Below are 25470 nucleotides of genomic sequence, written 5' to 3'. Positions count from 1 at the left end.
GAAGAGGCCATGTAGGTTTCTGGGAGGGCAGAGAGATACCAATGTATCTTACCCAGAGATGTTACAGTAATGACTTGACATGCAAGATATGCCTACTGGTGCATGCTGTATGAACTGGACATGCAGGACTCACAGAGAAATGACTGCTAAACTTGCCTAAAGGTGAGATGGTCCTTTGGGGTTTCTGCTACATGAAAGAGTCTGCCAGATATTCTGCAGGACACAGAAAAATGTGACCGACAAACTGCCAATATAGGCAGAACTGTCTTTGAAATTTCCTGCTTCATGGAAAAGTCTGACAGACACTATGGGCCTATAGACTGAAGATTGGTGCCCCAATGGTGCGGAAGAACTTTGAGTGACTATCGGGCAGCGAGATGTCTCTGTCAATTCTCGAGTTTTGGAAGTTGCTTACAATGTACTTCCTGATTACTTAGGTAATATTATATTCATCTGGAGTCTTTGACGGAGTTGAAGAATAAATGGTTATAGTTATAGTTTTCCTTAATTATGATATAAGATAAAATAGATATAAATATTGTAACTATAATTCTTGCTTGATATCTGTTTTGTTATAAGTAATTTTACTTTGTTAAAGTTAAAGCCTTCCTTTTGTTTTAACAGAAAAGGGAAAATGGTGTTAGAGGTACTTCTGTCTATGTGTTGATTTTATTGGTTAAAGAATAAAAACAACTGGTTTGGTGTATAGCATGGGAGAAGGAAGGAGGGGTTGGGAGAAGCCATGTAGCTGCCACCAAATTTAGACATGCTGAAACTTTGCAGGTAAGCCACTGCCATGTGATGATACACAGATTAATGGAGATGGGTTAAATTAATATGTAAGAGTTAGTCATTAAGAAGCTAGAGCTAATGGGCCAAGCAGTGACTTAAATAATACAGTTTCTATGTGATTATTTTGGATCTAAGATATCCGGGCATCTAGAAATCAACAAGCCACCCTCCTCCAACACTCTGGTAGGTTTCTCTTGCCCTGGTGAATCATGTCAGAGTAAGGGATATGCAGACAGCACCAACTGGACTCGGTGGATTATCAGGAATTGAAGAAGACCTAAGTGTGAGTGGAAGGGTGTTAGGCAGGTGTCTGGGCCCATGTTGGGAATGCGGACAGGGATATGGAGTCAATATGATCAAAATGTATTGTATACTTGCATGAAATTGTCAAAGAATAAATAAAATATTTCCTAAGTGTTTGAGAAAAATCAGAGCACCATTTTTCCAAATATACATCTAACCCATTATTTTTATATAACTCTTCCTTCTGGCGTTTCCCGCACATGTATGTTGAACTTCATGTTATCCAACTACAGGTTACTGGCAGGTTCTTCATGTTATCATGGAAATATTTTCTTGTCTCTCCTCGGATTAGGTCGTTTCTTTTCATCTGCTTTAAATTCTTGATTCTTTTCTCATCTCCATTGGAGTATAAAATCAGTTTGATGTATTTTCTTTTATTTTTTGTTGCTAATTCTACAAATCACAGTTTATTCTTTGTTCTCATTGTAATTTGTGTGGTGAGATCATCTGCCTGTTCATGATTATAAACATAGACTATTTTATATCATTAAGCAGTCATATTGGAGGTTTTAAAATTCAGGTCTGCTCATTCTAATATCTTTGCCATCTCAGACTTAGTTTACATTGATTTCCTTTTCTCCTAAGCATGAGTCATATTTTCTGTTTTTCATTTTGTTAGTTACATGTATTGGACATTGTGGTCTGAATTGTTACAGAAACCACACATTCTGTTATCTTGTAAGAATGACAGCTTTTGTTTGTTTATCAGTTAGTGTGACTGAATTCAAACTCTAAAATTCATTTCTTGTAATAGACTATAGATGCCATTTCCATTTAAATCATTCTACCATGTTTGGCTCTTTGAGAGTAGCTTGCATAGCTGAAATTCAGGAGTCAGTCAGGGAGATTAGCAGATTTTACAAAGGGACTTTTCTGTTACTATCTGAGGATTCCTTCCTTTCTGATAGGTAGCTCATTATCTGTTTTTTTCAGGTATTTTATGCCAGTAAATAGAGGCTGCTAGTCAAGTTTGTACAACCTAATGTGTTTACCACGTTACTGAGTTCTGCAGCTGGGGAAAAAAGTCACACTCACAAAAAAGTAAGCCTTCAACTAGTATTTTATTTTCCCAAATACTGACTCCTCTAGTCTCTGTTTACTGATCCTAAAGGGCTTTTCACACAACTGTTTCCATTCATAGTGTAGAAGTGGGAAATTGTGTTTTCTTTTTGAAAAATACTTAAGTGCATCTGTGTGATTTTTTTGTTGTAAACTCATTTATAAGTTAGTTGTATAAATGATATACTTTACAAACATCCTGTAATGTTATTTTAATTATATTGAGTGGCATAATAATCTGTTGACAATGTTACTTTATACAGTTTGATGTTTTGTTGTAATTTTCTATGCTTTTATTAATAATTTGTATTTATATTTTAAATTTAATAGTAATTTTTCTACTGTTTGTAGTATACCTTATATAATTACTGAAAAGTTAGTGACCTACCTGACTTTTACCTTTAATTTTCTTTTAAAGATACCATCTATTCAATAGTCATGCATACATAGGTGTTTAGATCAAATCCATTCCAATTTCCTTCCTTCAATGTTTCCCCTCTCACCTACCAGTTTACCACGTTTTCTCACATCTGCATGTTCTCTTCACTCATTCTCTCTTTAGTACTCACTGGATTCATTTAGTGTTACCTGTATACATACAGGTTTGAAACCATCAATAGGAGCATTGGGTAGCCTCTCAGGATCCACATCCCTGAAGAAAACTGTGTATCCTTTTCCAAGTAGCCCCACTATTTCCCAGTTACTCCTCAGCTAAGGGTGGTAATTTATGAGTCCTTACTCCACTTACACTGGCATGGTGACAGGCTTGCTCCTCTGCAGATCTTGTGTAGGCAGTCATGGTTGCTATGAGTTCATGTATACAGCTATGTTGTCATGCCCAGCAAACAGTGTTTTGCTAAAGATGTCTACTTCCTTCGGCCTTTACAATCTTTCAACTCTCTCTTCTGTGATGATTATTGAACCTAGTTATGATACAGATATCCCATTTAGTCCTCAGCACTTTGTAGTTTTTTTTATTCTTAGCACATCGAACAGTTTTGAATCACTGTATTTACCCCATCTACTTAAAAAATTATGTTATAGATAGAATAATACATTAATATATGGTATAAAAATAAGAATTTATTGCTATGTTCATTTAGAAGAATAATAGGAACAGGTTCTCCCCTAAGATTCAAGACCTAGTCTGTGACATTTGTCTATCGGCTTTGTGTTATGTAACCAGAATGACGGTTTCCATATCTTTTCATATCCTTGAAAATTTTATTTACCTTTTTTACAGGTGAATATACTCACTATGTATATTAACCACATTGCCATTTTTCACTTGTTAATGGGTATGTGGGGCTGTTTCCATTCCTTGACTACCATGGATAAAGCAGCAATGAACATGAACAAGCAAGTATCTTCTGTCATAAGACATAGAAACCTTTGACAGAAAAGCTGAAGATCATAATCAAGCCTAAAGTCCTTGCCTATATAGTCTTCCTGTCTAATAAGTCTGTCTGGGAAAGAACAGAAGAAGCTGATCCTTTCGGGTACCCTCTTAGAGGACCAGATTGGGTCATGGTGTAGTGCAGGAGTCACAGAACAATATGCCATCGCCTTCTTCCACATGCCAGAACCCCAAGAACACTAAGACAGAGACAAAGTGTTCCTATGTCTTTTAGTGCAGACAGAACTACATGGAGACAGCTAAAACTTGAAGGGTATTCGACTTTCTTCTTTCAACTCAGCAAGGCTGTGCCAGGAACTCACTTCATTAAGATTACCTTATTGCTTTCCTTTATTTAATTTCATCTATTGCACAGTATCTCATAATGGTTCACTTTTGTTTGTGTATTTCTGTTATGTTTTATGACTATTGTTTTTCTTTCTCTATTCAGTTTACTAGTAAAGCATTTTACTATAATTTCCAATGATATGTCACATATTCTTTCTCTTTTTCCTGTGACTTTTCTTTTTTCTCTCTTCTTTGCCTCCTTGTCTTTGTACTTCTTGATTAGAACCTTCCACAGTTTTAACAGTCTCCAACATCTGTGGACTCTAACGGCACCCCAACTTTCTCCTTCTAGTTATGTCACTCCTGTGAATGATTTTTTTATCAATTAATTAATCCTTATTCTTACTCACTATACTCCCCCCCCAACTCTAAATCTTATTAACTAGAATGTGAGTATGTTGTATATTATCCTTTTTTGTTTGCATTCAAACAGTTATTGAAGTCAAAGGAGACAGTAGTATCTTTTGGTATATCATTTACATAGTAGTAAAATCAAGCAGCTGTAGTTGGTTGCCTTATTAGTAAATATTCTACTTGGGAAATACTATAGAGTTTATAGTAAGCATCACGAACTCCTAGAATAAGAAAGTATTTCCTGAACTTCACACTCAACTGTATCATATCCAATTCACACATGAATACTACAGATACCTAGAATGAAAAAAATATAAGTGATAAAAAAATACAGCCAAGAAAATCGCACAAGGTGTGCACATAACAATGTAAAAGCACAAGCAACTGAAAATATAATGACTTTTCCAAAAAAATCACTTATCTAGAAATGGCACCTAGTGAGAGTGAATTATAGGAAATAACAGGCAAAGAATTCAAAAGAACGATTAAATGTATATTCAAAAGAATCAGAGTTTTTGAAGGGGTCAGAACAAAGAGAGACATTTATTTTGTGTAGACAAACATTTTCCAAATTGGATCAGATGGGCAAGGTGTGTGATAAGGGAGCCTTGGAAGCTTCCGGGGCCACAAAGAAATTGTACACTAGGCAAGGCACTAGATGAGGATATGGAAATGTCCTCAGTCATTCAGCACCATCTGGACAAGTTCTTTGTCATTGATACACCCACTGCTGCCCTCATGCCCTGCCACCAGAATCTCTGCTTCTTCTGCTGCTATCTTCTCACCCCGTGTGACAAGGACATGAGGGATTTCAACACCCAGTACAATACTGTTTCCTTCTTTCTGAAATACAAGAAGCCTTTAACATAGTTCTCATAAGTTTCCTGGTACTTATTCTTGGTCATAGTCTGCAGCATGGGAAGAAAGCACTCAAAGTCTAGCATGTCTGTCCCTCTCATTCTTGGGATTCCACAGGAACTTAATGCACCTTGGTGTTGGTAGGGTTCTGGCTTACATCCCTCATCATGTCTTCACATTAGCTGTACAGGATTTTGCCATTACCTGTTCTGTCAAAAAACTGCAAAGCATTCTTGAATTCTGTGGTTTGGTCCTCAGTGAAGTCACCTATCTTGACTCTTCAGTTCTGGGGGACCCTTTCAAACTTAAAATCTGAAAGCCAGGAGCATCCTGAAAAATGTGTTTTAAGTTCTGAAAGACAGCTGTCAACACAAGCTAATATACGCCAAAGGCTATCTATTAAAACTGAAATAAGAATAAGAACTTTGAGGTTTGATAGATGGTTAAAGTCTCCTGCTCTTGCAGAGGACCAGAGTTCAGTTCCTAGAACCAACAACCCTAATGGCTCATAATTGCCTGTAACTCTAGATTCAGGTGATCTGCTGCCCTCTTCTGGCCTCCATGAGTACCGTCATACATGTAGTATACACACAGATAAGCAGACACATACACAATTATAGATAAAATATTCTAATTAAAAAGTAATAACTTTTTTCTATATTAAAAATAGGATAAAGAATTTATGGTTACAACTGAGCACCAGAACTTAGTAGGCACCTAGACCCTAGCACAACTGACTCCATGATTGATGTACCACTCAGGCCATAAAACTCAGCATGTAGATAGCTCCACCTGCCAAAACTAAAACAAAGACCTAATCCATCAAAGTCCATAGTTCTGGGAAAGTCTTTAAATGCACTAACCTTGCTTTTTAGATTCTGTGGTTCTGCTTCTAGCTAACTGTTCTTATTAACTGAAGTATGTCAACCCAGAACATTTTTTTTTTCTTAAAAGTTCACACCGAGGAAAGCTCAGTGCTGCTACAGTGGGATCCTGAGCACCCAGTGTAGTAGGTAGTCATCAGCAGGCTAATAGTGACTTTCTACTTACTGACTTAAATATATGTCCAAGTGTAGCCAGAGACTGTTCATTCTTTTCCTGGATGCTCACACCCAAATAATCACTCAGAAACTGTATCAATTACAACACTGCTTGGCCTATTAGTTTGTGCATACTTATAGATAACTCTCACATTTTAAATCAACCCATATCTATTAATCTGCGGATCACCATGAGTCTATGGCCTACAGGCAAGTTTCTGACATCTATCTCCTCTGTCATTGGATACATAGCATTTCTTTGATTCCACCTACTCTCTCCTCCTCTATCTGTTTGGACTCTCCACCTTGCCCTATTCTGCTAAACAGCTGGATGAAACAGCTTTATTCATTAACCAATAAAAGCGACACAAAGACAGAAGACTTCCCACTTCATCCAAGCAATCTTCTCTGGTAGATAACAACACTAGAATGGTGACTAAGGGAGCTCTACAGAAGATACTTGTAGGAAACTCTTAGGCTAGAAAGAAAAACAAATCTATACATAAGGCCTGAAGAAAGAATAAATCATACTGGAAAAAAATACTTAATTGATAAAGAACAAAAATAATGCAGAATCAACAGAAGATAAGAATCAATAGATGACTTTTGATAATAATTCTAAATATTAATGATCTCAATTCCCCAATGAACACACACACACACACACACACACACACACACACACACACTAGTGGATTTGACCAAATATCAAGAAGAATCTATTTATTGCTTTCAAAAATTATAAATCACCACAAAAGAATGACCACAATTTAGAGTGGAAGGACAAAAGGAATATATTTAAAGCAAAAGAACCTTGGTAACAAGTAAGCATTTTTGTTCTAATATCTAACAATATAGTTTTTGAACCAACACCAGTGATGAAAATTAAAAGAGAAAACATAAAGAAGTTAATTTTATACTGATTACAAGAACAGTTCATCATGAGGGTATGAGATTCTAACCATCTATGTCCTGAATGTATGAGAGTGCAATTATATAGAACAAATACCATCAGATGTAAAGATATAGAATAAATCTAATGGAATATTAGTGAGTGACTTCAATTTCACACTCAAGCTAATTGACTTATCTTTCCAAAAACAGCAACAGAAATACATAAAGAAATACTCAAATTTAATAAGATAAGAAATCCAGTAAAATAATCATGCATCTACAGACTACTACATACAAACACTGAGAAATATATTCTTCATAGTGGCCCATAGACCTTTCTCCAAAATGTATCATCTGTCTGGTTACAAAGCAAAACTCAAAAAATACAGGAAAGTTGGAATAATTCCATCTCTTCTATGTAAAAAAAATGAAAGAAGACTACAAAACAATACAAAAACCTAGAACACACACAAAATTGTGGAGATTATGCAGCAAATGATCAAACAGATCTTTGAAGAACTGTAGAATGAAATAAAAACCTCTCAATCAGAAATTAATAAACAGCAACAAAAGCAAAAAAGCAAAAATTCCATACTTACGGAATAAAATAAAAGCAGCTTTAAAGAAGAATTTCATAACTACAAAATATAACCCTCTAGACCACATCCATTTTATAGCTATTGTGAGTAGAGCAACAATGAACGTTGTTGAGTAACTATCTCCTTAGTAGGATTTTTAATCTGTTGTGTATATAGCAAGAAGTGGTACAGATGGGACATATGGCAGATATGTCTTTAACTTCTTCATAATTTTGTAAATTGATTTCCAAAATCACTCCCTACCAGTCTGAACTCCCACCAACACTGAACAAATGCCCCCTGATCCTCATGTACTGTTGGGTGTTTTCTTGATCTTATCTACTGTGACCGGGTTAGAATAAGATCTCAAATTGGTTTTAATTTGCCTTTTCAAGATTGCCAGGCTTGGTAAACACTGTTATAAGCCTTTTTTGACTGTTTTATTTCTTCTCCTGAGAACCCTCTTTTTAGATCCACGGTCTGTTATTTGATGGATCATCACTTATCTTGATGCTTTGTTGGGTTCTTTGTATATTTTAGATATTAATTCTTTATGAATATATACTTGGTAAATATTCTCTCCCACTCACTATAATTACTGAAATACATTTTTACAATTCCATGTAGGTTTATAATGTATGGAATTCTTTAGACTATCACCATTATTTTATAGATACTAAAGCCACAAGAAATTCTTTTAAACTAGCTTGATTATTTCTCATTCCAAATAAGAAAATTGGAACCAGAGACACATGCAGAATATTAATATTCTAGTTTACTTTATTTCGTTTTCTCTTATCTTAGTTTATTTTATTGTTACTCTTTAGCTTCTTGCTTGTTTTAAACCCACAGATAGAAAGGGTGCTGATTCTGGATGGGAGGGGAAATGGGAATTGATCTCTGAAGAGCTATGAGAAGGGAAACTATAATCAGAATATTGTATGAAAAGCCCTATTTTCCACAAAGAGATATAAACTGAAATTTTAATATAAATAAGTTGTACTTATTAATATATATTTAAGGAAAGTGGGCTCTTACTGAATTTCTCTTGACAAAATCTGTTTGTGTTCACTGACTTAGAACTTTAAATTATTAATACCTCACATCTATAGATATAGCTCATGAAATTATCATAGCTTTGTGGTGAGCACAGTGTAATTACCTTTTTTTGTTGAGCTAGGATAACTGATTTACTCTGGCAATGACAAATTCCATGCATGGATATAAACAAAGCTTAAAGAATGTTTGTATATTTGTGTTTGCCTTCTAGAAAGTTTTTCTTTAGACACAAAAAAATCCTGAGCCAAGTATTTGTCTGTCTATTGCAAATGGGAACTTCATCAGCTATTTCTTTTAGTTGCTGACACAAAGTACTTGACAAAACAACATAGGAATAAAGGCTTACTTTGACTCATTATTGGAGAGAGTATGGCCCTTCCCAGGAGAAAATGTCAGGTGGAAGTTGTGGTCCAATCATCAGGAGCTGGATATTGAGATACTGCTTCTCAGGTTATCTAAGAGCAATTAAATAGAACTTGGTCAGAGCCAGAAGCACATAAAACCTCCTAAGGCCCAGTCCAACATAGGTTTCATATCCCAATGTTTCCACTGACTCCTCTCAAGATAACACTACTGTGAGTTCACTGGGGATATTTCACCCTCAAACCATAACAAAACATATAATATAGAGTCCTCCATTTAACCTAAATCTTAAAGCAAAATCTAATTCATTACAGCCAAGTCATTCATACTGCAGAGGCAAAGAAACACGTTTATTTTCATAAAACAATTTGACTTTGGGGGAGTTTGGTTAGGTAGTACCGAATGACAAGGGCTACCACCAAATGTTGCTGTTACAAAGTCTGGAACAAGAGGCCATGGTTTCAGAACTGGGCAGAAGGCAAGAAGGAAACTATTGTAGGTTGTATGAAAATGGTGTGTAATGTAAAAGGTAGGAAATAGTCCTCTATATTGTATAACAACTAGCTAGTTGGTGAAAGCACCCACAGGATAACAGAGACTGTAGAAAATAAACCAAATTAAACTGTTGTACTGATTGGGGAGATTTCTAGGACATCTGTTAAAATATTGAGATGGCTTCTGCAAGCTGAGTGTGATAAATTTCAATAAGCTAGGATTGAACTGGGCATAGCAAAATAAAATTGAGAGCTAGAATTTGCATGCTTTTAAAGTTAAACTGTTGTTTATTTTTTACTATATTAGTGTACAGTTGCTAGTATTTAGCAAAGGGGAAAAGATGAGCCTGTAGTATATCAATAAGGTATCTCCTCAGAATATGACAAAATAATCACATGCTGTTGTAGCATTGAAAAAAAATAAGTACCTTATAGATCTTTCCATGAGGAAAAAGTACCACCCACATCTACTACACTTAGGGAAGCTGTAACCACAGTTAAAATGGTAGATATCTCTAAGAATTTATTGCCACGACTCTTGGAATATGACTATTAGTAGAGTTAAATCCATAAAAACTGTCCACCTTCTGAGAGTGGCAAAATGACCGTTCTTGAACATGCTGTGATGTCAAATTCTTTCGCACTTGAAATAAAAAAATGTTCAAGATATAAAAAGACCTTTAATATTTTATAACAAAAAGAAGGTTGGAAGTTTTCCTCTGTTCCAGAAAACATAAAAGAATATTATTTTATGTGCTTTTCAAAAGTGAAGATTTTGGAATGACTAGATGAGAGAAAGTACTGATGAGAAATGACAGAACAGAATACCAATCTGGGGCCTACCCAAGTAACTTTACTTGCTCCCAAGGTCTCTTGGGAACATTTGTTCAGGGGGAATACAAAACTTCTCCAGACCATTGGCTGAAATAAGCATTCCATTCTTCTTATTCTTATTCTTATTATTTTTGAGTAGTGATGTTTATTTTTTTCCTCAATTTAAGGAAGTTTGGCTTCTGATAGACCATTAGTTTTTGATTAGTTCGTATACTGCTGGATCAGAAGAAAGTGTACACTCCTCCATTACTGGTGGGAACGCAAGCTTGTGCAGCCACTTTGGAAATCAGTATGGCAATTGCTCAGAAAATTAAGAAACAATCAACCTCAAGACCCAGCAATGCCACTTTTGGGTATATACCCAAAGGATCATCATTCATCCCACAGGGACATGTGCTCAACTATGTTCATAGCAACTTTATTTGTAATAGCTAGAATCTGGAAGCAACCTAAATGTCCCTCAACTGAAAAATGGATGAAGAAAATGTGGTACATTTACACAACGAATTACTAATCATTGGTAAAAAAAAAAAATAATATCTTCAAATTTGCAGGCAAATGGATAAATCTAGAAAACTCATATTGAGTGAGGTAACCCAGACCCAGAAAGACAAATATAATATGAATACATACTCATAAGTGGCTTTTAGAGATAAAGCAAAGAAAAACTAGCTTACAGTCTACAACCCCAGAGAACCAAGACACCAAAGAGTACCCTAAGAGAGACGTACATGAATCTAAACAGGAAGTAGATAAAAACAAGATCTACTGAGTAAATTGGTATCGTGAGGGTAGAAGGGGTTGGGGGAAAGAGAAGAGAGCAGAGAAAAATGTATAGCTCAATAAAAACAATGAAAAAGAGAAAAATAAAATGGGTCCTCTGGTCCAGGACTTTAGTTTTTACCAAGGTTAGATGAGACCTTGGAAGACTTTAGATTAAAATAATATATTTTACATGCATAATTACAGCTAGAAAATTACTGTGATTGTTAACTATCTTGAAGTCACTTTTCTGCTACAATAGAAGCTCTATATTACCTGTCCTTTCCTTGAGTTTTATCTCATGATGTGCTTTGATCAAAAATGACATGTCACCTAAAAAGTTTAAAATATTCTTCTTATAGTGATGTTGATTCTTGAGTTTCTGCCTTTCACACATGAAAACCAAGGAGTCCAAGGAAAGCTCAAGCAGCATGGGTATGGGCTAACCCCAGAATGCAGCTAGGAGACAAACCCCAGAATGCACAGCTGCGCACGACCAGTACAACCAGCAGTAGTTGAGCTTCTATTGCTTTTTTTTTTGAGCCTCTATTTCATAAGCATGAAATCATGGTTGTGCCGTTCAACACGGTTTTGAAGTTTGTATTTTTGTCAGTGTCTGATTTATTCACCTTTTGAAAGAGAAAGAGATTTTATGTTTGGTTTGATGCTTTTCATTTCTAAAGGCACTACACAAAGCAATGAGTTTCATTATATCATTTCATTATGTCCTTCATATACATATGTTAATGTGAATATACTTATTAACGTCCATGCTCTCATGCCTTCTTCTTGCTGATCTCCTTGCCTCCCCAAATGGAAAATATAGAATCTTTTACTTTGTAACATGTGTTACATTATTCTCTCATCTTATCATGTCCCCTTCTTCAAGATCTCTTCCTCTGTCAGTTACATGTCTCTTTTTATTATCAGGACTTATACATGCAAACATGTATATGTAAATGCATATTTAAATTTATAATCTGAAAATGAGAAAAAATATTCCACTAAATAAAATGATTTCTTATTCTGTTTATTTTCGTACAAATATAAAAATTTTATTCTTCCTAGTGGAATAAAATATTTATGTAAATACTTTCATTTTACTCATACATCTATTGATGCAGTAGACATACTCTATTTTATAGCTATTGAGAATAGTGTGGCAGTAAATATGGCATGCCCATGGTATTTTGATTTAATCTGGGAATGAATCGTCTAAAAGTGTATAGCAGTGTTGTTTGTTGGTTTCGTTTGCCGCATTTTGAGGAACATCCACACTGACACAAAGTGAACACCACAGTTTTCTTTCTCACCAACTGGATACTAGTTTCTTTTATATGTCCATTCTCTGCATCACTTACTTTCTTTTCCTTGATAATAGCTGTTTTGACTAGGGTGACATTAACTGCAAAAACAAGTTTAATTTTCTTTACATCTGAGAAAAATTCCATTATCCATTTGTCTGTTGATAGATGTCTAGATTGATTCCATCCCCTAGGTCTTTCAAAAAGAGCAGCAATGAACATGAATATACAAGTATCTCTGTATTAAAATTTAAAGTTATTTGGACATATTCCCAGGAATGGTATACCTGATTCATAAAGTAGATATATTTCTAGATTTCTAGTAGATATATTTTTTTTGAGAAATCTCCAGAATAAATGCTGTAGTGGCTCTACTAGTTTATACTCCCACCAAAGTTATATAGGGTTTCCTTTCCCTACATTCATGCTTACATTTGTTATCAGAAACAGAAATAAAAATTTATAATTACGTATGTTTGGTAACTAAAATATGTTCTTTATTAATTAAAGCATAAATTAAAATAGATATAAAATGTTAATATCAAGACAAATGAAAATACAAACACAACAGCAAATAACATTTAATGTAACAAAATAGTTTGAAATGCCTGTATCAAAAATATTCTTAAACAGCCTAATTTTCAACTGCAAGGAACTAGAAAAGCAGAAGACTAATTTCATAATAGAAAGAAGAGAAGCAGCTAGCAAAATAGATATAAATGAGACAGAAATAAAAAAGATAATAAAAATGTCAATGAAGAAAAGACATTTTAAGTTACACTAAATTAATACACAAGCCATAGAAAGTGTAATGGGGAAAGAAAGAAAATGATTCACATACAGTCAACCAGAAAGGGAGAAAGAGACAGTTTAACCAATGCCACAGTAATACACTGCAAATGATTTTAGACCCACAGATTAGATAATGCAAATGGAGATAGATTCCTAGAAAGAGACAATCTGCCAAGCTGAATAAATAAGACATAGAAAGCCTGGGTAGGTATCTAAAGAAATTAAATCAATAATGACTTTCTAAGAAAACAGAGTCCAGCAACAGGTCGATATGGAATAATTTAACCAAACTTTTAAGTAAGAAAAAATATTAATCTTTATTTACCTATTTAGAAAAATTAAAGATCAGAAATTAACTATAAACAAATCAAACAGTGTGAGAACAAACCAGATACTTCAAGGAAAAGAATCATAGGCTGATATTTCTGAAGTGTGGGAGTAAATATTCCAAGAAAACCACAGGCAAGTTAAAATTCTGTGATGTGTTGACAGGATTCTTCAATATGATCAGATGGGATTGACCCGACTTCACAAGAAGTGTACAACATACACCTGTGAATAAATGTCATAGACTATATTCTCAGCATTAAGTGTAAAATGATCAAATTATCTCAACAGAGGAAGGAAAAAACATTTGACAGTTTCTCATAATAAAAAATCCACACATTATTCATAGAAGTACTTTCTTACTTAGGCCCTCTGCATATATGTGATTGGTATATAGCATGGTCTTCCTGGGGGAATCAACAGTGGGAGCAGAGACTATCCATGCCCAACATTAATGCAATGTGAGGTGCTTATTCTTTCTACTACTTGATATGGAATTATTTTTATCGATATTCATGGAGACCTGCCCTTTTCTGAATAGAAATGCAGGAGGAGTGGATTTGAGGGGGATGGGAAGAGGGGAAACAGCAGGGTGAAGGAAAAGGAGAGGAAAGCGAAATTGTAGACAGGATAAAAAATAAATAATTTTTTTAAAAAAGAGAAATGTCCTCAATTTGATAGTGAATATATATGACACATCTATGGCTAAAAGCATCCCAGATGGTGAGGAGTTGTGTTTCCTATAAAATCTGAAGGAAGACCAAAATATCCACATTTGGACATCATAGCAAGAGCAAGTAGGCAAGAAAAAGAAATGAAAGTCAACTATATTTAAAAGAAAGAAATAAAACTCCCTATGTATATGACACGGTCTTCTTTTTGTTTTACATAACAAGTCTAATTCTGTGGCACAGACCTCCTTTTTACAGTAAGTCATCTTCCATCTGACTTTCAAGAGTCAAGATATAGGTATGAACCATAATTTCTTGGTTAATATTTCTCATCTCTTATTTATTTTTTCTTTTTAATATTATATTTATTGATGAGAGAGCATTCATGGTACAGAAAGCATGTGGGAGTCAGAAACAAAGGATGGGAATTTGTTTTCTCCCTCCATCTTGAGTGTTCTGAAAATTCAACTCACCATATCAGTCTTCATGGAAAGAAAGCTAATCCATTTAACTGTATCTCTAGCCCCTTTTAATAAACAATTTAACCATATAACTGTTTGAACTTATAAAGGCTATCCTTTAGCCTTCAAGATTCTGAGAGTTCTCTGTGCTTTCATATCTTGATGGACAATAAATTGGAAGTTCATAATAACTTTAAAAAATTAGAACTTGCATGTGTTCCAGAAATATTCAAAGAATATCTTCAACATATAGCTTATAACCAAATGGTCTTCAGTTTATTAATAAAATTTTTGAAATGTGTTAAATGAATGTAAACACACACAGCGGGCAATGAAATATTCTTCAGCTTTTAAAATAAAGAAATCCCATCATTTGCGGCATGAAGGAGCATAGAGCATTGTGCTCCATGAAATAAGGCACTCCCATAGAAAGGCAAGCACTCAATCTCATTTATTTGTAGAAAGCAATGAAATCAAATACATTGAAGTTGAGAGTAGAATAGAATCATGGTATACAGAAGCTACAAGATGGAGGAGATAGGAAAATATTTGTCAAATTAGTAGAAAGTTACCATTGACCAATCTGTCAATCACTTTTCTGTTGCTGTAATAAAACATCATGATCAAGGCAGCTTATGGAAGGAAGTGTTTATTTAGGATTTATGGATCCAATGGGATAAGGTGCCATCATCATCATGGCTAGAAACCTTAGCAGCAAGCACCTTGACTGGCAGCAGGAACAAATGAGAGCTCCAACCACACAACCTAAAAGAGAACTGGGAATCACTTGAGTCTTTTGGAAACTTAAAGTCAGTTTTCCACCATATTTTTCTAGCAAGGCCACACCACCAAAGCCCCATCAAAGAGCAACCAACTGATGACAAAGTATCCAAATACCTGAAACTTACTGGAGACTAATTCAAGCCACCAGAGCCAGGTGGAATAAACTTTGTAGTACATCATAATCTGATATTTAGAATTAACTATAATGCATTGTTGTTTTAAAAATTAAGAGAATTAGTGTCAGATATTGTCTCCTCTAAAGCTGATGAATAAGTAGGCAATGGATAGGTTAAACAGTGTTATTTAATCATTTCATAATGTGTGCATATGTCAAAACATGAAATTGTATATTATGAATATGTATAATTATCATTTAAACCTTATTAATTAAACCTTATTAAACCTCAGAGAACTTTTAATTAGAAAATATGCATAGCCAGACCCAAAAGAAAATGAGAAAATATCTGAAAATATGTTTACAGTAATTCATAATTATGATAAGTAGAATGGATGGAGAGAGGAAATGACATTTCATTCACCTTTCCTTCAATTCAATTATTTTCTCAGGTAGCATTACCTCCAAAAAGCAACAGAACATTGAACATTGGGGTTCAAGTTCCAGAGCTAAATCACTTAAGATTGTGGCTTTAGCATTTACTAATTATATTGCTTTGACAAATAGTTTCATTTCTCAGAGCTTTAGTGTAGTCATCCATTAATGATAATAAATAATTTTCATACTGTAGGTATTACAGATTTGAAGTACATTAAAAGTTCAAGGTGCAATAAAAATTACTATGAAAATAAAATGTTATCTACCTCTGATATTACTTTATCCTTATCATAATTAACTCTACTTTAAAGTTGTTCTATGAAGTAGAGTAAAATATTCAGATCCAAGTGTGCCATTTCTGATGAGCTTTATATTAGTACATATACCACTCAAAGGAATTACTTTCCTCACTGATATAAAATAGGAGTCCCTGCCTTTCATAGGCAGGTATTGTTCAAACATATTAGCAAGAATATCTTTTGTATGTTCTTGGACTTTCTATAAGAAGAATACACAATTTTTTGACTGAATATATTTCCAATACACCTACCATCCTGTATCCATCTGTTGCAGCATTGTTGTAGTATCCATCTTTTGTAGTATCCCATCATCTTCTATAAATGAACATCTGTGTTGTTTTCATCCTGAAATTTATGAAGGAACATGCTTAAGTATGTTACACATGCCTTTAGATTTTCAAGAGACATTTGTATGTTATTGTTTCTTTCTTTGTTAGAAGTAATGTGAACTCACTGGATATTAAATACGTATGAGTAATAGAAGTGTTTATTATTCCTCATTCTCCAAGTAATGAATGAGAATTCCAGTTCTTCCCTCACCAAATTTGAATTAATAAGGTCTACTTTTTATTATTTTTTAAATTATCAGATTCTTTGTTTCTAGAGATTTTACTATGTGGAATGTCATCTCACCTGGCTTCACTGCATGTCTCTTGATTGACAGGGTGAACAGAATGTTATTTCTTTTACAATAGTAAATGGTCACTTTCGTGATGTTTATGAAAGTGTTTTGGATACTCTGTTGTGTATTTGTTTGAATCATAAGATGTTTTCATATTTTAGATATATGTTTATACTAGTTAGTTTTATGCCAATTTAGCAGAAACTGTGTCAGGTAGAAAGGGAGGGCCTCAATTGAGAAAATGTCCCCATTAGATTGGTGCACAGACAAGACAGTAGGGAATTTTCTTTGTTGGTGATTGATATAGTAGAGAACAGTGAGCAGTTCTAGTCCGAAGATCATGGTCATAGGTGTTGTGCAAAAACAGAATTAGCAAACTATGAGAAGAAGCCAGTAAACATTACAAGCAGGGTTCCTCCATGGCTTCTGCATCAGCTCATGCCTCCAAGTTCCTACTCTGAGTTCCTGTCATGAACTCTGCCAGAGATGGACTGTTACGTGCAGCTATAAGCTGAAATAAACACTTTCTTCCTTGATCTGATTTTGATCATGGTATTTTACCACTGAAATAGAAATCCTAACTAATACAAAAATTGATAACAGGTTATGGGGTGTTGCAGTGACAGACCTGACCACATGTTTTGGGGAGACTGTGAAAGTACTTTGGAACTTATGTCTAGAGAAGCTATCAAATGTTGAAAGTGGGATAACTATTATGGAAATGTGAAGGGTAAGGCTGAAAGAAGTGCAGATGATGGATGTCTGGATTGTGAAGTTTCATAGGGAAGTTGGAAAGTCCCTTAAAAATTATATAGGGGCTGTTCATATGACATATTTTGGGTTATTTCAATTTATTCATTTACTTTTTATCTATTTATTTTACATATGACCAAAGTTTCTCATATGATGCTTTCAATGAGAATATGAGGTTCTAATCAGTTAGGACTGAAAATTTGAGGATGAATAGCAAGAATCCAGAACCACTAAAATGAAAGAAAGCTTTGTGTTCCTGGGACAATTGATACTTGTTATCTATCTGTAGGTGAGAAATTAATGGTGACTAAGAGGACTCCAGCATCACTAAAGTAGAATTTTTTGGAAAGTGTGTCTCAAGGTCATCACACAGAAACTGTGGTTCAGAGGGAGATGCAAGGCTGCCTTTTGTGCTGGCAACAATATTTGGTAGCCTTCAGTCACCGAGGTGCTTCTGGGTTTGAAAGCATCAAGGACTCATGAAGAGCAACCAAGACTTGACACTTTGTAACAGGGTTAGAGTCCCTAAGAAGAGCTATCAGTGAAGGAGAGGGAGGCTTTAAGTGACGGTTCAGGCCAGTGGTGGAGAATTTTGGAAAGGTAATACCATGCATGAGATGACCACCAAGAGAAGCAGAAGGTGTGTAGTGGAGCTGGCTTGAACCAATGTGGGTGATATGTGTGCAGTGCCAAAGTCTTTGAAATCTAGAAGATTGTGAGTCCTAAAATTCTGACACTGATTTTACGTTATTGGTCTTTGGTTTTGCTTTAATCCGATTGTGACTTTATTCTTGTTCTTCTGTCTTGAAGAGGTTTTCTACTTGAGAGTATGAAGGCATGGGAGGGGTTTGAGGGAGTTTATCTGGGAAGGGCTAAAGGGAAACTAGAAAGAGAAGAAAGCAATGTAATTATCTTTCAATTAAAAAAAAACTGTAAAAAAGTATTCTTTTCTTTTTTTTTTAACTTCGCAGGAGCCACAGTTTAGAAAACTTTGAATTTTAGAGAGACTATGGATATTTTAGAAACTTTGGATATTTCAGATGCTTCGGATATTTTAGATTTAAACTTTGAATGTTCTAAAGAGGGTGATCTTTCAGAGTGGTTGAATCTGTAAAGACTGTAGGACCTTTATATAATCATAGCAACATTAGCATGATATCTTGGGGACCAATGTGAAAGGAAAGGTTATAGCTGAAAAGTGATGTGTTTGTGAATCATGTTGATGATGGTTCGATTGTGCTGTATAGATTTAGATCAGCTTGACACAAACTGTAGTCATTTAGGATGACGAATCCTCAATTAAGAAAACTCTTTCTCTCTATTGTACTATAGAAAAGTCCATAGGGTATTTTTTCTCTCTTTCTCTCTTTTCTTTCTTTCTCTCCTTCTTTCTTTCTCTTCTTTCTTTCTTTCTTCCTTCCTTCCTTCCTTTCTTTCTTCTTTCTTCTTTCTTTCTTTCTTTTTTTCTTCCTTCCTTGCTTCCTTCTTTCCTTCCTTCCTTCCTTTCTTTCTCTCTTTCCTTTCTTTCTTCTTTCTTCTTTCTTTCTTTCTTTTTTCTTCCTTCCTTGCTTCCTTCTTTCCTTCCTTCCTTCCTTTCTTTCTCTCTTTCCTTCCTTCCTTCCTTTCTTCTTTGTTTGTTTGTTTCTTCCTTCCTTTCTTTCTCTCTCTTTCTTTCTCTTTCTTCTTTCCTTCCTTTCTTTCTTATCTTCCTGGTTCAGGAGAATTGTCTGTATTCTGTCAATCATGTTTCAAATAAATGTTGATTACCAGCCAGGAAGTATAGGCAGATCAGCCAGACAGGATGCATATATGGGGCGATGAGAACAGGAGCATTCTGGGAAGAAGGAAGTCCATTCCTCTGCAGTTCTGCCCAGATCACCGAAAAAGCAAAATGGTGAGCTGCCCAGCTGAGAAAGGTACTGAGCCATGTGGCTAACATAGATAAGAATAATGGGCTAATATAAGCTACAAGAGCAAATAGAAAGCCTGAGCTAATGGGCCAATCAGTTTTAAAACTTATGGAGATCTCTGTGTGATTTTCTTTGGGGCTTGCCCTCTGTGGGGAACTGGGCAGGACACAAACTCCAACAAGCAGGTCCCTTTTTGTTACATCTTTCTTCCTTCTTTCCTTCCTTCCTTTCTTCCTTTGTTCTTTCTTTCCTCTTTGTTTGATTGTTTCTTCCTTTCTTTCTTCCTTTCTTTCTTTCATTCCCTTTCCCGCCCTCCCTCCCTTCCTTCCTTCCTTCCTTCCTTCCTTCCTTCCTTCCTTCCTTCCTTTCTTTTCAAATGATGTAGATGTAGAATAGCTGACTCTGGGTGGTGTTGCCTGGGCAGGTAGTTCTGGATGTTATCAGAAATCAGACTGAGCAGGCCACAAGGGGCAAGCAAGGAGGCAGCACTTTTCTATGTGCTCTGCATCAGCTTTGCCTCCAGGATACTACTCTGCTTGAGTTCCTGCCCTGAGTTTTCTCAGTGATGGAATATGATGTGGGACCATGAAATGAGATAAACAATATCCTTCCCACATTTTTTTTGATCATAATGCTTTATTATGGAAATGAAAATCCTAACAAAGACAAAGTTAAAGGCATATGTGTTTTATGTGTTACAGATATTTCTTCTAATTACAGAAAAAAATAGTTCTGTTATTAAAAATGGCTTCACCAATAATGTTGTCTAGCAATGTTAATTTAAATATCTTCTATCACTTTTCTTATGTAACAAGTGTTTTATTTCTGTTTTATTCAATAACTTTAGACTTAACATCCATAAAACACTGTCATACTGTTTTCTAGACTTACATGGATATTTTACATTCTTACCAGCAAGATAAAAACATTTTGGGTATTTTATATTCTTTTTACTTGATATTATTGAATCCTATTAATTTAATATTGGGAGCTTATATTGTTGTGACTTTAAATTGCATTTTTAGAGTGGTTATGGACTTGGACATCTTTTCATATGATTATCAATCACTTACATGTCTTCTTTGAAGAAAGTTCTGTTTACATCATTCATTTTAAGTGGTACTTTTAATCCAATTATTGAGTTGTAAGTGTTTGTATTCTAGAAGCCCCTAGTCAGATACAACTTTTATTTTCTCAGTTCTAACCATATATTTTTTATATTTTAGCTCTCTCTTAAGAATCAAATGCTTTTCTTTTTATTTTGCTCATCAATTTATTTTTCTAATTTATACTTTTTGAGTAGTATTTAATAGTTTATGGCCCTTCATTCACCCTTTTCAGGTTCTAAAGTTACAAGTGCATAGATTATAAACATAATCTACACATTTATTCTTAGTTTGCTTTTATGCTTTTTAAAATAAAATTGATTGTGATTAGTCTTTTGCTAATATTTGGAGCATCTACAGAAAATACAATTGACTTAACTGCATTAGTTTTGCATTTGCAACCTTGATACATTCACTTAGGTCTGCTAGTATGTAAATATGGCCAAAGTTTACCGAATAGAACTACTGGCAAATGTGAAGTTAGATGAAATTGGTTTTAAAACAACTAAACAAAGTCTTTAAAGAGACAGAGTACAGACAGTAATAAATTAAAGGAGTAAAGATAAAATAAATATTAAAAAGTAATAGAATAAAAAAATATAAGCCACGTAAAGAAGAAAAATATACAGAGCATATGAATTATGTATATTATTGTGTTTTCTTTGAATTTTTTGACTGTGAAAGAGATAAATATAGAGAAACATTTCATTGTATGGGCTGCTAAACTAAACCAACATAAAAGTATCTTAACATCAGAATTTGACTCAAAGGATATGTTTCTTTGGAAAAGAGGTTCTTCTTTTGTTTCCACAGAAGATAGGAATCTGTGTATTAATTACAGACTAATGGTGTTTTGATGGACCAAGCCCCCCTGAAACATCACTGTGAACACCCATAAAAATCATTTCACACAACAAAAAGCAGAAAGCAGTTTGGAGAGAACTATGTCCATGTTCCCAAATATTGTCTATAAGTGTTTTTTACACTTCAAGGGGGATAGGCTAGAGGATTTGCATTGGTATGGATCTTGGTTTATTGATACAAACTTAAGGAAATTTTTGTTATACTATGATCTTGATTAACATATTGTATTTTTCCAGCTCATTTAAAAATGTAATGTATAATTTAGAAATATTGATTAATAGATAATCATCTATAATAGTCAAGCTTGTAGTTATGTTAGTTAGATTTTCTAGATGTACAGAGATATATTTCAGATGGAGAGTTATTATTCATACCTCTTGAATACTAACAGAATATGGCATTTAAAATGTTTAAGAACTTAGGACTTTTCATGAGAGTGAGACACATCTACTCCTAGCAACACCAAGCTACTTCAAGAGAATTATGGGCATCGAAGAGGTTCCTTATGGAGTTTGGTAGCCATTTAGGAAAAAAACTGCTTTGCCTAGACTGCCTGATGTTATGCTGTATGAATTGGACACACAGGACTCATGAAAAAATGACAGTTGAACTTGCCTAAAGGTAAGACGGTCCTTTGGAGTTTCTGCAACATGAAAGAGTCTGCCAGACATTTTGTAGGACACAGAAAAATGTGACTGACAAACTGCCAATATAGGCAGAACTGTCTTTGAAATTTCCTGCTTTATGGAAAAGTCTGGGATATTATTGGCCTGTAGGCTGAAGATGGATGTCCCAACAGTAAAAAAAAAATTTTGGGTGACTGTCCAGGTAATGAGATGTCTCTGTCAATTCTAGAGTTTTGGAAGTTTCTCGTACTGCACTTTCTGTTAACTTAGGTAATATTATATCCTTCTAGAGTCTTGATGGAGTGGAAGAATGGTTATAGTTATAGTTCTCCTTAGATATGATAAAAGATAAAGTAGATATAAATATTATAACTGTAATTCTTGCTTGATATCTGTTTTGTTTTATGTAATTTTTCTATGTTAGAGTTAAAACCTTCCCTGTTATTTAAACAGAGAAGGGGAGGTGATGTGGGTTTCCCCTTTGTATGCTGTGAATACCATTGGTTAATAAAGAAACTGTCTTTGAACTGTGATAGGGTAGAGTAGAGCTAGGTGGGGAAAACTAAACTGAATGCTGAAAGAAAGGAGACAGAGTCAGGGAGAAGCTACAGAGCTGCCTCTGGAGACAGACACCCTTGAACCTTGCCGGTAGGCTATGAGCCTTATGGTTAAATATAAAATAATGGAAATGGGTTAAACTAAGATGGAAAAGCTAGCCAATGAGATGTTAGAGCTAATAGGCCAAGCAGTGATTTAATTAATACAGTTTCTGTGTGGTTATTTCAGGAATCTGGGTGGTGAGGAAACAAACAAACAGCCTCCTACAGTGGAGAAATGGGAACACGTATTCACTGTTGGTGGAAATGCAAGCAGGTAGAACTGGTATGAAAATCAGTGTAAGGGTCCTTCAAAAAGCAAGAAATAAATTTACCATATGGTATAGCTATCCCACTCCTAGGCATCCTGCCAAAGTATTCTATATTCCACTACTCGACATCCTTGCTCCTCCATGACTATTGCTGTTTTATTCACAACTGCCAGGAAATGAAAACCGCCTAGTTGTCCACACACAGATAAATAAATAATGAAAATGTAGTGCATATGTACAGTGGAATTTTATTAAGCTGCAATCAAAAACAAAATTTGTTGGCAACTGAATAGATATGGAAATAATTGCACTGAATGAGGTAAAAGAAACCAAGACAGAAAAACATCACATGATCTATTTCATATTTGGGTGCTAACTTTGAGTGTATTTATTTGGAGTGGAGTACTCATAGAGGTCCTAAGACCAGTGAAGAGCCATAGAAGAAAAGATAACTTTCCTGGCAAATCACTCTCAGGAGTTACTTAGTTTCAGGGCTTATTTTTTCATGCTTTTCTGACCTTTAGAGATGCCAATGAATGATTGGATGTATTCTGACTCCCTGCCTTGTATGTGACTGAGCTCATACCTTACAGCTTTTAATATTATTCTTTATTTGTACTGTTGACTTCATGACTATGATGTGTAGTAGAGAGAGCCTTCCATGTTCATGTGTGATTAGCATTCTAAAGGAATCTTGTGTTGGCACTGATTTATTTTTCTGTGTGTGGGAAGCTTTCTACAATCATTTAATGAAATAATCTGTCTATTCATTTTTACTTTTTACTTTTATTTCAGCTCCTAATTGTCACTCATGCTTAGGTTTAGTATCTTGAATTTATCTTAGGAAATACTGACCTTGTTATTTTTTTTAAATAACTGTGTATATCACTGAAAACAATTAGTTTTCATAGTTTTCTCTGCTGGTGACACGTTCTGATACATTTTTGTTTGATTTATTGTTTCTTTCACAGAGTTCTTATTTGTTTTTTAATTATCTATATTTATTTTTTGAATTTCCTCAGATTTTGACCTTTCTCCTTAATTTAACATTTCGTTCATTTTAAAGTCTTTATTTGTTAAGGACTTGAATACATTTTTTTTCATATCTTTATTTAAGTCTTCTATGTTGTGATGGCTTGTTTAAATAGTCAACTTGGCACATTTTAGGATGACATTGGAAGAGAGTCACAAAAGATTGTCTAGATCAGTTTGACCTGTTCAAATGTGTGTGGATGATTGTCTTGATTCACATTAATTCATTTTGCAAGACCAGTTCTCGACTTGTGATAAGACATTAGAAGCCTCTATATATGTAGAACAGTTAACTGGCTAGGTCTTGTGCCAACAACCACAGCAGTTGTGAGTTCATTATTGCAATGGCTTTGTCATGTAATTGTCTGTATTTGTCGCCATTCACTGAATAGAGAAATTACAAGAATCATTCTTACATGTGACTAATAAAATTAATATTTAGAAGGCAGTTTGATATTGTATCCCTGTGACAAAAATAATAATAATAGACCATATGACCCACAACCATGAGTTCTTGACTAGGTTTACAACATGATTTAAGATACATTCTGTAAAGTAGGCCTTAAGTCCAAGTTGAAAGCTCTTGGTTACTCTCATGACACCCATGCTACTTTCAAATTAATGGGCATATCATATCAGGCTCCTCATTATAGTGGTTCACAGGGTTGACATCTGGAAAGATTGTTGACGGCTTCCCCATCTCTAGCATCATGAAAAGCAACCCCACATTATGAATGCCAGTCAGCTTGAAGTATGCCTTCAAGTGAGGACTAGCTTTATTATATCATCTTTTGTGATCAAACTATTCTGTGTCTTCTGCAACATAGACATAACATCAACTTTTTGTAGATAACAAATAGAACTGACAATATCCTGTATTTTTTATGGGATCGTCAGGACCCCTTGATAAAGGATGTGAATGGGGTCATTTTGCATTGGGCTTTTTGTTGTATAGCCTATGGCTTAGGGGAGGCACATTATTCATTCATTTAGTGTTACTTCATTTAAACTCTTTCTAAATAAAAACTGACTACATATTTGCTTATACAATTGTAGGTTTCTACATGACATTTTCCAAACAACATTAGTGTTATTTATCCTTCCTCCCACTCTTCTGTTCCTTTTTAAAGTAGGATGCTAAGTCTGGAAAAGATAGTTTGATTGATAATGTATTTTTCACACAAATATGAGGATCTCAACTCCAGTCCTCAAGCACACAAAGGTGAGTACACTAGTATGTAACTGTAATCTGTAATCCCAGTATTCCAATCATCACATGGGAGAAGGTGTCAGGAGAATCTCAGCTGGAAGTTCAGGGGGCAGTTGTCTTGGCATACAAAAAAGTAAACATTAACAACATTAACA

The 25470-nt window shown here is 34.7% G+C and overlaps 1 pseudogene; it reads right to left on the bottom strand.

The window, feature by feature from the left end:
• Positions 1 to 4930: 4930 nt before the first annotated feature.
• Positions 4931 to 5196, bottom strand: LOC125392713 (myosin light polypeptide 6 pseudogene; annotated as a pseudogene).
• Between the last annotated feature and the right edge of the window lie 20274 nt (positions 5197 to 25470).

This window comes from Myodes glareolus, chromosome 2, assembly GCF_982192425.1.
Source record: "Myodes glareolus chromosome 2, mMyoGla1.1, whole genome shotgun sequence".
NCBI classification, from domain to species: domain Eukaryota; kingdom Metazoa; phylum Chordata; class Mammalia; order Rodentia; family Cricetidae; genus Myodes; species Myodes glareolus.
This window is presented reverse-complemented; position numbering and strand designations above follow the sequence as displayed.